We start from the raw sequence: 11,209 nt of genomic DNA on the forward strand, positions 1-11,209 counted from the left end.
ATTGCAGTATTCTACTTGATCGAAAATGAAATAAAATAAAAAGGAGACTTATAATTGTTCATGATTTTTTTTTTTTTTTTTTTTTTAATATTCTTCATGAAATGTATGTTGCTTTGAGGACTTATAATTGTTGTCCATTCTTGCAGCTATGACTATGTCATTTCGCAACCTACATGAACTTGATGTTTCCAAGATAAATATAGGATTCTACTTCACCTCTCTTTCTCTCCAAAATGTCCTTCAACCCTTCAAGATGAGAGTGGTCATCACTGATACCCTGGAACATGAGAACTCAGATTCAGAGTACGAAAGGCGGACTGAAGTTGATATCATCTCTACCGTACAGACATTCTCGACCCTGGACCATGTGATTTCCCATGTTTTCGAAAAACTAGAGTCATGTGGCCTACCCCCACGTAACATCACCGCCGTAGTAGCGGCTCATAGTTTTGGGGCTGCTAAAGCTCTTCGTGCTATGGGTGGTGGTGTCTACCCAAAGTGCATGTGCTCGGGTGATATTGGTGTTTGAAGTAAACCTCGAACCCGAAGAAGCGAAAATTGAGAGGCTTGCTGACTCAATTTGTAAAGATTTTGAGGAAATGAACAAAGCCTCGATTGACGATGTAGAGATTTACGACGCAGAGTACAATGATGAGGTTACAGATATTCATGAGACAGGTGAGAATGGTGGGGTTGTGGATGATGAGGATACAGAGATTCATGAGGCCAGTGAGAATAGTGGGGATATGCAGATTGAAGAGGATGAGGAGGATGTAGTCATTCACGAGGCAGCGGGGATGTTGAGGATTTCGAGATTTCAAACAATAATGAGGGTGCGCTGAATTGGGATGAAGATGAAGATTACGATGTTTGGGAGGCAGATGATATCCCTGAAGATGATGACGAGGTTACAGTGATTCACGGGGTAGGTGGGGATGTTGAGGATTTCGATATTTCAAATGATCATGGAAGTGTGCCGATGTGGGAGGGAGATGAGTATTAGGACGTTAGGGAGGCAGATGTTATCCTGGAGAGGATTACTACATTTGAGAGGCGGATGATATCCCTACAACACCCACTGATGATATCCCTACAACACCAGCTGTGAGATACGAAGTTAACTCGTTGACGCAGGTGAAGATAGTAGATGAAGAGGGCTACTGCGACACTATATGTATGTCAGAGCTTAGTGCAGATGATGATGACTTAAGGGCGATGCCCTGTGGCCATTTCTACTACGAAGATTGTATATTCAAATAGCTTGAGGGAAGAGATTCATGCCTATGGTGCCGGCATAGAGTATAGAATTAAATTGCTTTTTTTTTTTTTTTTCTTCTCACATAAATCATCCATTACTTATATGGGGATAAATGTATACAACTCTATTTATGTCCCTTTATAGCGACCTCAGTTTTTGTATTAGAATGTACATCTAAATATCAATACATAATGTCAATATTCTCTATAAAAAATATAACGAAATTGAGTTCTTCTTGTGCTTGCATATTTTTTAAGGTATTTTATAAAATTCTTTGTGTTTCAAAGTCATTAGTTTTCGAGGTTGTGGGTTTTGGACAATCAACAGTTAATCAGTTTCGGTTCAAACTTCATTCTAAATGATGCTTTGGTCTATATGATCATAAATTAATGACAAGGCCTATTTAGTCAAAATCTAAAACCAAAAGCTCACATTAACAACACAAAAAGGCATGGTATCACTATAGCAAGTTTAACACTTAGAAAAATTGGTTGATACCAAAAAACTTTTTGAACTTTTAGCATCTTAAGTAACATTTAGAATTCCACTCAAAAAATAAAATTCCATTTTGGGGCCAAAAGGTCTAGGCGACACTAGCAGTGTCACCTAAGTCTGAGTGACACTTCTCGTGTCGCCTAGTCTGGGCTGGACGACACTGCTAGTGTCGCCCAAACCAAAAGTAGTCCAAATTGTTTTTTTTTTTCTTTTCAGGTGTCTTCCTCAGCCTCTTGTGAAGCTCTCAAATAAAATTTTGGTCAAAACAAATTTTTTTTACTATTTCTAATGATTGTTTTAGTAAAACAGGGCATCTGTAGGATTCTGGGTCAAAACAGGGTTTCTGCAGGATTCCTGGTAGGCAGATTGGTTCTGGGTCACAGGGTAGGCTATGTGAACTATGGATTTGGGTTTACTAGGATAAGTGTGGTCCTAAGGGTTCAGGAAACTACAGAATTTTTCAGATTTAAAATGGGGTGTCTACAAGTTTCCATAGTTTCAAGCTTGTGTTAATGCATGTTTCCTTACCCAATTAAAATGTGAAAGTCGAATGTGGGTGCATGCTACTAAATTTCTGTTAGAGTGTATTCTGATTTCCAGAAGTGTGGTCCATGTTTGAGAGATTGTTAGGGTACCTTAGACCCCACCTTAGACCTTGAATTTTGGTGGGTCAAAGTATATTGAATGTATTTCTACATGGAAAATACCCCTTATTAATATCTAATTTATTTTGAGGGTTATTAACTATTTACTGAAGTATGTTAGATCTGTGAAATGAAATTCCAAGGATTTAACATGTTTTCGTGTGAAGCTTTTAACTTACGAAAATGTATTGTAACGAGATAAAACCACTTCAAAATGTTACATAGATGAGTCTAGCTTAAAATTGGTTTTGGACTCATAATAAAATTCTTTATGGTTTGATAGTTATGGTCACCTTGAATTTTTTGCTACGCAAAACATAAATTTCATCTGAGAACATCAAATAGTTTGACAAATGTTAGATCAATATTTGGAATTACTTCCTATATGGAAGTTGTACTTTTATGAGTCTAGATTGTCATAAAATTGGTTATAGGATTAAATGATCTTTATATTTAATGATATACCCTTAAAGTTGGATAATGTTTATCTTGGAAAACTAGAAATATGACAGAGTGATGTCTATCGCATTGACATATGGCATGATATTGACATAAAAATGTATCTAGAATTGATAAGCATGATAATATGACATAATGATGTTTATTACATTGAAATACAGCATGCTATCGACATGATAATGTCTTTTGAGCAGATAAGCATGATAATATGACATAGTGATGGTTCTTATTATTATATGTATAGCATGCTCTAAACATGTTGATATTTTTGTGATTATATGTATGATGTGCTTCTGATAAGATATGTGTGCATGGAAACATGCTTTTGATAAGATATATGTGTATAGAAACATGCTTCTGATAAGATTGCTGTGCATGGCAACATGTTTCTGATAAGATACGTGTGCATGGTAACATGCTTCCGATATGACATGCGTGCATGGTAACCTGCTTCTGATATGATATGTGTGTATGGTAACATGCTTCTTATATGATATGTGTGCATGAAAACATGCTTCTAATAAGATATGTGTGCAAGACAACATGCTTCTGAGAAGATATGTGTGCATGGTAACATGCTTCTGATATGATCTGTGTGCATGATAACATGCTTCTGATAAGATATGTGTGCATGGAAACATACTTTTGATAAGATATGTGTGCATGGTAACATGCTTCTGATAAGATATGTGCGCATGGTAACATTCTTCTGATAAGATATGGGCGCATGGAGACATGCCCCTGTTATGATATGATGAGATATTTGTGCCAGCAGCTGTGATGTTTTCCTTAACTCTCTATGATAGGATGAGAGTTAGGAGTGTCCGTGTTTGGGTGGTTTCTCCCCCCAAAATTTTGTGAGGCACTACTCATTGGGACCCATTTGGTAGTGTAACGCTCTCTCGCCAGAATGGCACATGAGAGGGCCGTGTCTTACAAAGCCAGTGCCTATCAAAAGCCCCAAAGTGCGCTAGGGACCGTGTGTATATGTTAGGCACTACGTAATGGATTTACCCATTGGTCGTGCTTCCCTCCTAGTTGTGATTGTAGAAGCTCTAGGCACCAGGATTTGGTTGGCCTGATGGGTGGGCCTTCTACTTCAAGAGTTAGTTAATATTTCTTGATCTTGATTTTGCTTGTTACATACATATTTGAATTGATTTGATTTAGTTCTTGTTACAATCATATCTGATTAATATGATTTGTTATTACTCCACCATGAAACAAATCATGAACGACACGTTTGTTTAAATGTGAATTTGACACATGACTCTATGTTTCATAGGATTTATATGAAACGCTGATTATTGTCATGATATAATATTTGTAAGCATGATAGCATGACACCTAGATCTATTCACTGGGATTTATAGCTCACTCTTTTAAGTTTTTCCTCCATGTAGAGCGATAGCCAGTGTGTTTGGAGTGGCATGTCCTGGTGGTCGTGCATGAGGGTCCCTCACTCCCCTTTTGTTGAAGCTCCCTTTTAGAATATGCGTTTTCGTTGGCAGCCTGGCTATATAGTCCTTTCTAACTTGGTATATGTCTTGATGTTGGGTCTTTTGTGCCTTGAACCTATATGTACTATTTTAAACTGTTATATGTATTTTGGGACTTCTTTGTCCAACAGACTATGGTTACGTGTGTTGTGTTTATCTTTTCATTTCTTTTGTGGTTAACTTTGAAACAAAAAATTCTGTCTTTACAAAGTGTTGAGAGCACTCCAACCCTGGCACTCACTACCTGTGATTGTGACCCCATTCCCTATTGTCCTCCGGCAGACCTGGGCTTAGCCCTTTGCGGGTCGGGCAGGGATGGTAGGGAGTGGGGTCATGACAAGTAAACCCATAGCTTCGTGGCTATGTATACCTGAAGCTTTCACTTTTATTCATGATGATCCTCATTGGATGCTCATCATGCCCCATTTTTCTCTTTTTTAAGAGAAAACCTCCTCCCTGATGATGAATACAATAGAGGGGTTATAACTGTACAAAGCTCACTGAGGCAATATATACCAAGAGTGAGGCTTTTATTAGGAAGGTGAACACCACTAGAGAGGTTCTATGTTTCTAAAAGGTGATGAATGATTCACACTTGTTGGGTATAGGGGTTTTAGGTGGCCCAATAGATAAGTGATGCATGAAAACCCCCTAGGGATAAAAATGTGTTTCCAAGGTAAAGAAATGGTTACCTCCCTGAGGATTGAAAGGCTCCCTCGAGTGATGAAAGTATAACCTATTCTAAAGATTGGTTATAATGTACTCACACCACTGGGGGGTATTGACTCACTGAGGATAATGACCTATCACTGACCAATGGAGTGATAGACCATTGGGGGTAATTGACCACTAGGGTGATGGTCTAATGAAAGAAGCGATCCATTGGGGGTGATGCTCCATTGGGGATGATGACCCTTTGGAAGCAGTGATCCACTCGGGATAATGAATCATTAGGGCTCCCTATCACTCTTCGAGCATGGTATTACTCATGGGGTCTCATGAAGGCTCAATGAGTAGGGTATAGTTGGTGTGGCTCCATGGGGATAATCGAGTTATGAAGTGAAATCCAAGTAAAGGGATTGCTATGATAGTTTCTGATAAGGTTTAAGCTGGTGAATGGGATTTCAATGAAAGGGGTAATTTCTGACTCATGGTGATGATAGATCAAACCGAACGGGTAATTGGGACTCCCATGGTTTTCATGAGTCATTAAGGTCTTTTAGTGGAAGTCATGATTTCTTGTGAACCTTGCATCAACCAAATGATAGGTTTTTTCCTACAATTTTGATGTTTTTAGGCATAGGTGTATCTCCAGTCATGTTTGATAATGCTAGAGGCAAGAATAGCCTTATATAACAATGGTCAATATATTTCCATTGGGAATCAAGCACATTAAGGATGTGTCTTCGTTGGGGCATTAAGTTCACTAAGAATAAAAATATCTTTAGAGTCCATCAAAAGTAAGTAGACTAAACCCAAGGTTATATTGGGTTAATAGGTTCATGGTTTGAAGATGGGTTTGAAAAGGGGGCTATTGAGTTTAGTGTTTTGGGCTGCACATAGCTCAGGGTTATCCACTAGGGGGTTAGTGTGTGTAGGCGGAACAAGAAGCGTGGCTCTTTTGCTCACCCTATGTCAAATGTGCATAAGTGTGTGTTGGGCTCATGGTTAAACCATGGGCTTGTGAGAATTAGTCGATAAATGAGAGAGAAGTGAAGTGAAAGAAAAAAGAGAGTAAAGGCGAGTGGAACTGACGGGTGCGGGTTTTTTTTTTGGATGCAAGAGAGAGAAGAGAGTGACAGACAATGTGAGGAATGTGATGGACCTGCCTTTGGCACGAGTCCATGCATCATTGACGTGACAGAAGAAGATGGAGGTAAAGAGGGACGGACACGCCCTAAGTGCAGATCCATATGTTTAGGTGGACAAGATAGGGAAGGGGTCAAAGGCGAAAGATGACGGACCTGCCCTAGGCGTGGGTCTTTGTGTTAAGGTGGAAAAACGAGAGAAGAGGTTACAGATGAAAGATGACGGACCAGCCCTAGGCACGGGTCCGTATATTTAGTTTAACAAGAGAGAGAAGTGGTTAAAGATGAAAAATGACGGACCTGCCTTAAGCGGTATATTTAGTTTGGCAAGATGGAGAAGAGGCCAAAAACGAAAGATGAAGGACCCTCCCTAGGCATGGGTCCGTATATTTAGTTTGACAAGAGAAAGAAGAGGTTAAATACGAAAGACGACAGACCTGCCCTAGTGGGTCCATATATTTAGTTTGACAGGAGAGAGAAGAGATTAAAGATGAAAGATAACAGACCCTCCTAGGCACGGGTCCATACATTTAGATGGCTGAAAGAGAGAAGCGAATGAGGACGGGGGGTGACAGACCCTCCCTTGGCGCGAGTCAGTGTGTTTTCTGGTGGACGAGAGAGAGAAGTGGAAGAATGAGAGAGGAAGAGAGACGGGTCTACCCTAGGCACGGACCCGTGTGCCTTTGACAGGCATTCATCCAAGGCTAATAAGGGGTGCACTTCCACCCATTTTCCATTGCCTCTTTTGTTCTTCTTAGAGAGATATAGTGAAAGTGATCCTTCCTTGGAGTGAAACAAGTAAATTTTTGAAGACTTCTTGGAGATTATGGTTAGCTCCTCTAATCCTCAAGGTAACCTCCTCTTGTCTTTTTCTTCTCTCTTTATGCCTTTCATGATTATTTTTCTCTTCCACTTCTTCTTACCTCTCCTTTTGCACACCACATGTTTGATCGAATGCTTGAATTCCTCTTTCTAGTGTAACATTAACAACTTGATTATCTTTTGAGCATTCCTTGATCATGTCTAGTGCAACTTGCATCTTTTTTCATCATTTCAAGTTTTCTTAGTGCATCTTGTATCAACCTTGAGCATCACAAATATGTCTTAAGCATCCCGAACCCCTCGGTCATGCTTATCATCAGTCAACACCATGATCATTCCGAGAGCTCCTCGACCAGTTCATGAGCATATTCGAGCTATGAGAATAAACAACATGTTTAGGCATTATGAACACATTGAGATCATTACAAAGCATTGCCTTGCATCATATGGATAATGGCTGATCGTCAGCCTTTTGAGCTTCATGAACTTGACAAAATATATTCATCATGAATATCTTTTTGTGCATGTGTGAGTTTTACGAACTTCCCTGAGCATTATTCACGCGTGCAAGCGTTATGAACTCACTTAGGCTTCCCAAAAATTGCTTTCCAATTTTGTAATGAACTGCTGGTCATCACTAGGTACCCTATTGAATGTCATGATCTTTAGAGCCATTGCTTAGACTAACATGAGCGTACTTTTGAGCTGCACAGATGTCGCACTTCAAACACACCTAGAGGCCAAAACATATTTTCTGAGCACCATATGATTGCACTCTTGATCGTCATGGATTTGTTCTTGATCATAGTCAATGTCTCTGAGCATATTGACTTCACTTTCACTGAGCACTCTAAAGAAACATTTTTCTTTAGTACTCCAATATTTCTTGAATGTTCTCAAATATTTCTTGAACATTTCCAAAGATTTTTTTGTGCATCCCAAATATATTCTTGAAAATATTCCCCAAATGTGCTCTTTCAAGCACTTTGAATGTCACGAATATTATCGTGAAGACCATCCTAAAGAGAATTGTAATGTAATTTTCTTTCACATTCTCATATGCTTTTATGCACACCTTAGCATCAAAAGCATCTTTGTAGCATTTTCATGCACCCCTTGTATTTCAAGTGCATTTTTGCATCAAAACCTGACGTTTTCAGCGCCTCCACTGCATAGCTATATATTTCAAAATTTCATTGAGAGCTTATGAGCACTATTTATGCATTTTTTGATGTAGTTGATCATAGTTAAACATAGTTATGCACCGTAATGCATCTTTTGAGCACTTCCATTCATAGTTATGTAGTTATGGCCATTCTTATGCATTTCTAAGAATTTTCATGCATTTTTTACCATTCTTGGGTACTCTTATGATAGAAACAAGCACTCTTCAAGGTTACTTTTTTGGACTAACCAAACCCCTTCCTTGTCAACCCACTACATATAGGGCAAATGTTGTCGAAGTTATGCAAAATTCAGGATTCTTTTCTCTTCCTATGAATTGTCATTTTGCTCAACTGCTCACTTCTTTCTTTTGTGCTTCTTCTGCAGTGAGTATTCTTGAAGTGAACCAATTACCGCGCCTTGGAGAATTGGGCACTAATGCATACACAGGTGCTTCTTTTACAAGGTCTACAACTCTTGGTGTTCTTGAGACTACTCAAAAGCTGGGGTGGTCCTTAAGTATCACCTACATATGTGAAGATGCTCAGTTTTCCGTTATGACGATGCAAATGGCGAGCCCGTGATTCAGGGATATGGTGTACCAATGTACCGTGCTCTTCACAGGAATTTTGATTCAAGTGATGATCTCCCTACACAAAGAGAATGTTGAAGAAGAAGGGTCTTCATTGGGAATCTAGTAGGCTCTGCATTGAGGGGGAGGACCAATACATCCGGGTATATAGCACATGGATGTTTGATGTCCTCCAGTCACATGCCAAGGACTTAGAAGCATGCCACTTAACTGCAGCATGTCAGTGTTCAGTTGGTTACTATAATAGGTGCTCAAACACCATCAGAGCTTTATTGGAAACCTGGTCCTACAAGATTAACAACTGACACCTTGACCACCGCGAAGGAGGAATCACCCTCCTTAATATGTACTTCAATAGTGGACTGCCCATGTTGGTGACCATGAAGTAATTTTTTGGAATTATCCCATCAATGGTGAAAACCCTCCTCCAGGTCTTCGTGAATTGTTTGAAATTTATCAACTTCTTCATTCAGAGACCAAGACCAAATCCAAGATAGTGCATTTTAATGCATGGAGAGACTTCTTTCATGGGAACCGTCAGGGCAAAGGAGAACCCAATTTCAGTGCCATCTGAGTTGATGACTAACAAGGGTTAGAAGAAGAAGAAGAGACCAAGGGCCCAGTGATCCCTCCCAAGAGATCTGAAAAAGATCATGTATACTTGGCTGCATTCCTCACTCTTTTCTTGTGCAAATTTCCCCTCCCAGGGTCAAGAAGTAATGTTATCTGTCTTGGTTGCTTCTTTGTATCTTGCAGGCTTATTCAAGGGCATCAATATGACCTAGCTCAACCAGTCCTCTATAGCATATACCACGGCTTAGAAGCAATCACACATGGATAAGATTATTCAAAAGATAGCAACAGTGAGTATTTTAAGGGAGAAGTCTTTCCTGATAGTTCACAATAGGCTTCGTTGTCCATTATATTTTTGGCTGGCTTCCAGCATACTTCCCCAAGAAGGAGTCTGATCCCTATAACCCTGGAGCATACGAGATCAATGAAGAACTTTCGGGGTATACTTGCCCTCAAATGCTAAGGATTGCTGGAATGAAGGCCATAATTAGAGGAGAAAGTGAGGCATGTCGATTCTCAGTGGACAACTCTTTCTTTTCTCGTGGGAGTCCATTTTCTATAGGTGGCCCTACTGGCTGGGTTTGCACTGATGCTTTTGGTGATCTTTTTTATGGATACACCACTGAGACCAAAGAGGCCATATACCTCCTAAGTGTTAGGGGATGCATCTTTCCTTACAGGGGTGTTGGAGACGAGAAGCTATTTTCCCCACAGGTTTGCACACCAGCATGGCTTAGACAAAGGGTGTTCCTTCTTAGTGCTTTTTTAGAAGAAATATGAGAAGAAAGATGTAGTCAATGGAATATCAATGGAATATCACCAACCATTCTTACTGGCAGGACACCCGTTCATGGAAGGCCATCAATTGCACCAAACATGATACGAGGCATGGCAAGCATTTTGTGTGTCCAATCTTCTTTAAGGTTTATGAACTTGATTACCCCTTGAATTGGAAAGGACTTGGAATACCTTGATCTCTAGCCATACACCATATCAGCATCCAATATCTTTCCCTTTCCCTTGAAGGTGAAACTAGGTCTTCATTTGCTAACCTTTATTCGATCTTATTCAAGACATAAATGCTTTAATAGGGAGTGGGTCTCATTCTACTCCAGCTGCTAGATCTCGCCATGGTCAAAAAACCAAGAGTGCCTCTTCAAAAGATGAAGTAACTCTAAAGGACAAGGTCACAAAGAAAGGGACAAAGAAGAAGAAGGACGCAGATGGTTAGATGCCTCAATCTCTCCCCTGGGTCGGGATGGCCTGGTGGCACCTGTCTTTGGTTACAAAGAGAACTCGAGACTTGAGACCGCTTTCTCGAGAACCTTGTTAAGAAAGAAAGGCAGGTACACCAACCTGTGAGAGAGGAATTTGATGTGAGACGAGACACACCTCACCTGGGTCCGTGACTCACTCGGGCAAACTCGTGCTGACGCCCTCTTAGATCACAGCGAAAGGACTTCTAGTCCTACAACTAGTTCGAAATCGCTTCCCTTGACCTGTACTCTCCTGTTTCTACGATCTACACACATGGTTATTTTATATGACAAGTGGGCCAAAGGACCCCACCTTGTGTTTGGGTGAATGCACACATGTGTGCACATTTAAAGAAGAATGGAATGAAGAATGAGATGAAGATTGGGGTGATAAAAAGAAAATGAAGAAGTAGAATAGAGGAAAGAAAAGAGAAGAAAGAAAAATTTGACCAAGTGGTTAGACTGACACAGTGGCTAGACTAGTATAGTGACTAATTTTGTGTGGTAGCAAGACGGGCACAGTGGCTTAACTACTTGACCACAAAACCAACCCCAACCAGCTTGGCACGATAGCTAGTCTGACATGGCAGCAAGATGGGCACGGTAATTCAGACTGACACTGCGGCTAAACTGCTCGAT

The 11,209-nt window shown here is 40.1% G+C and overlaps 1 long non-coding RNA gene across 1 annotated transcript; it reads left to right on the plus strand.

Annotated features, from left to right (window-relative positions):
- The first annotated feature begins 6,580 nt into the window (after positions 1 to 6,580).
- LOC148782811 (uncharacterized) lies at positions 6,581 to 10,999 on the plus strand. The gene is made up of 2 exons (XR_016052292.1): positions 6,581 to 7,014; positions 8,537 to 10,999. It is a non-coding gene; the product is annotated as an uncharacterized LOC148782811 (long non-coding RNA).
- The last annotated feature ends 210 nt before the right edge of the window (positions 11,000 to 11,209 follow it).

The sequence above is a fragment of the Amborella trichopoda genome, chromosome 3, assembly GCF_054954075.1.
Source record: "Amborella trichopoda isolate Santa Cruz 75 chromosome 3, AtrichopodaSantaCruz75HAP2 v2.0, whole genome shotgun sequence".
NCBI lineage: Eukaryota > Viridiplantae > Streptophyta > Magnoliopsida > Amborellales > Amborellaceae > Amborella > Amborella trichopoda.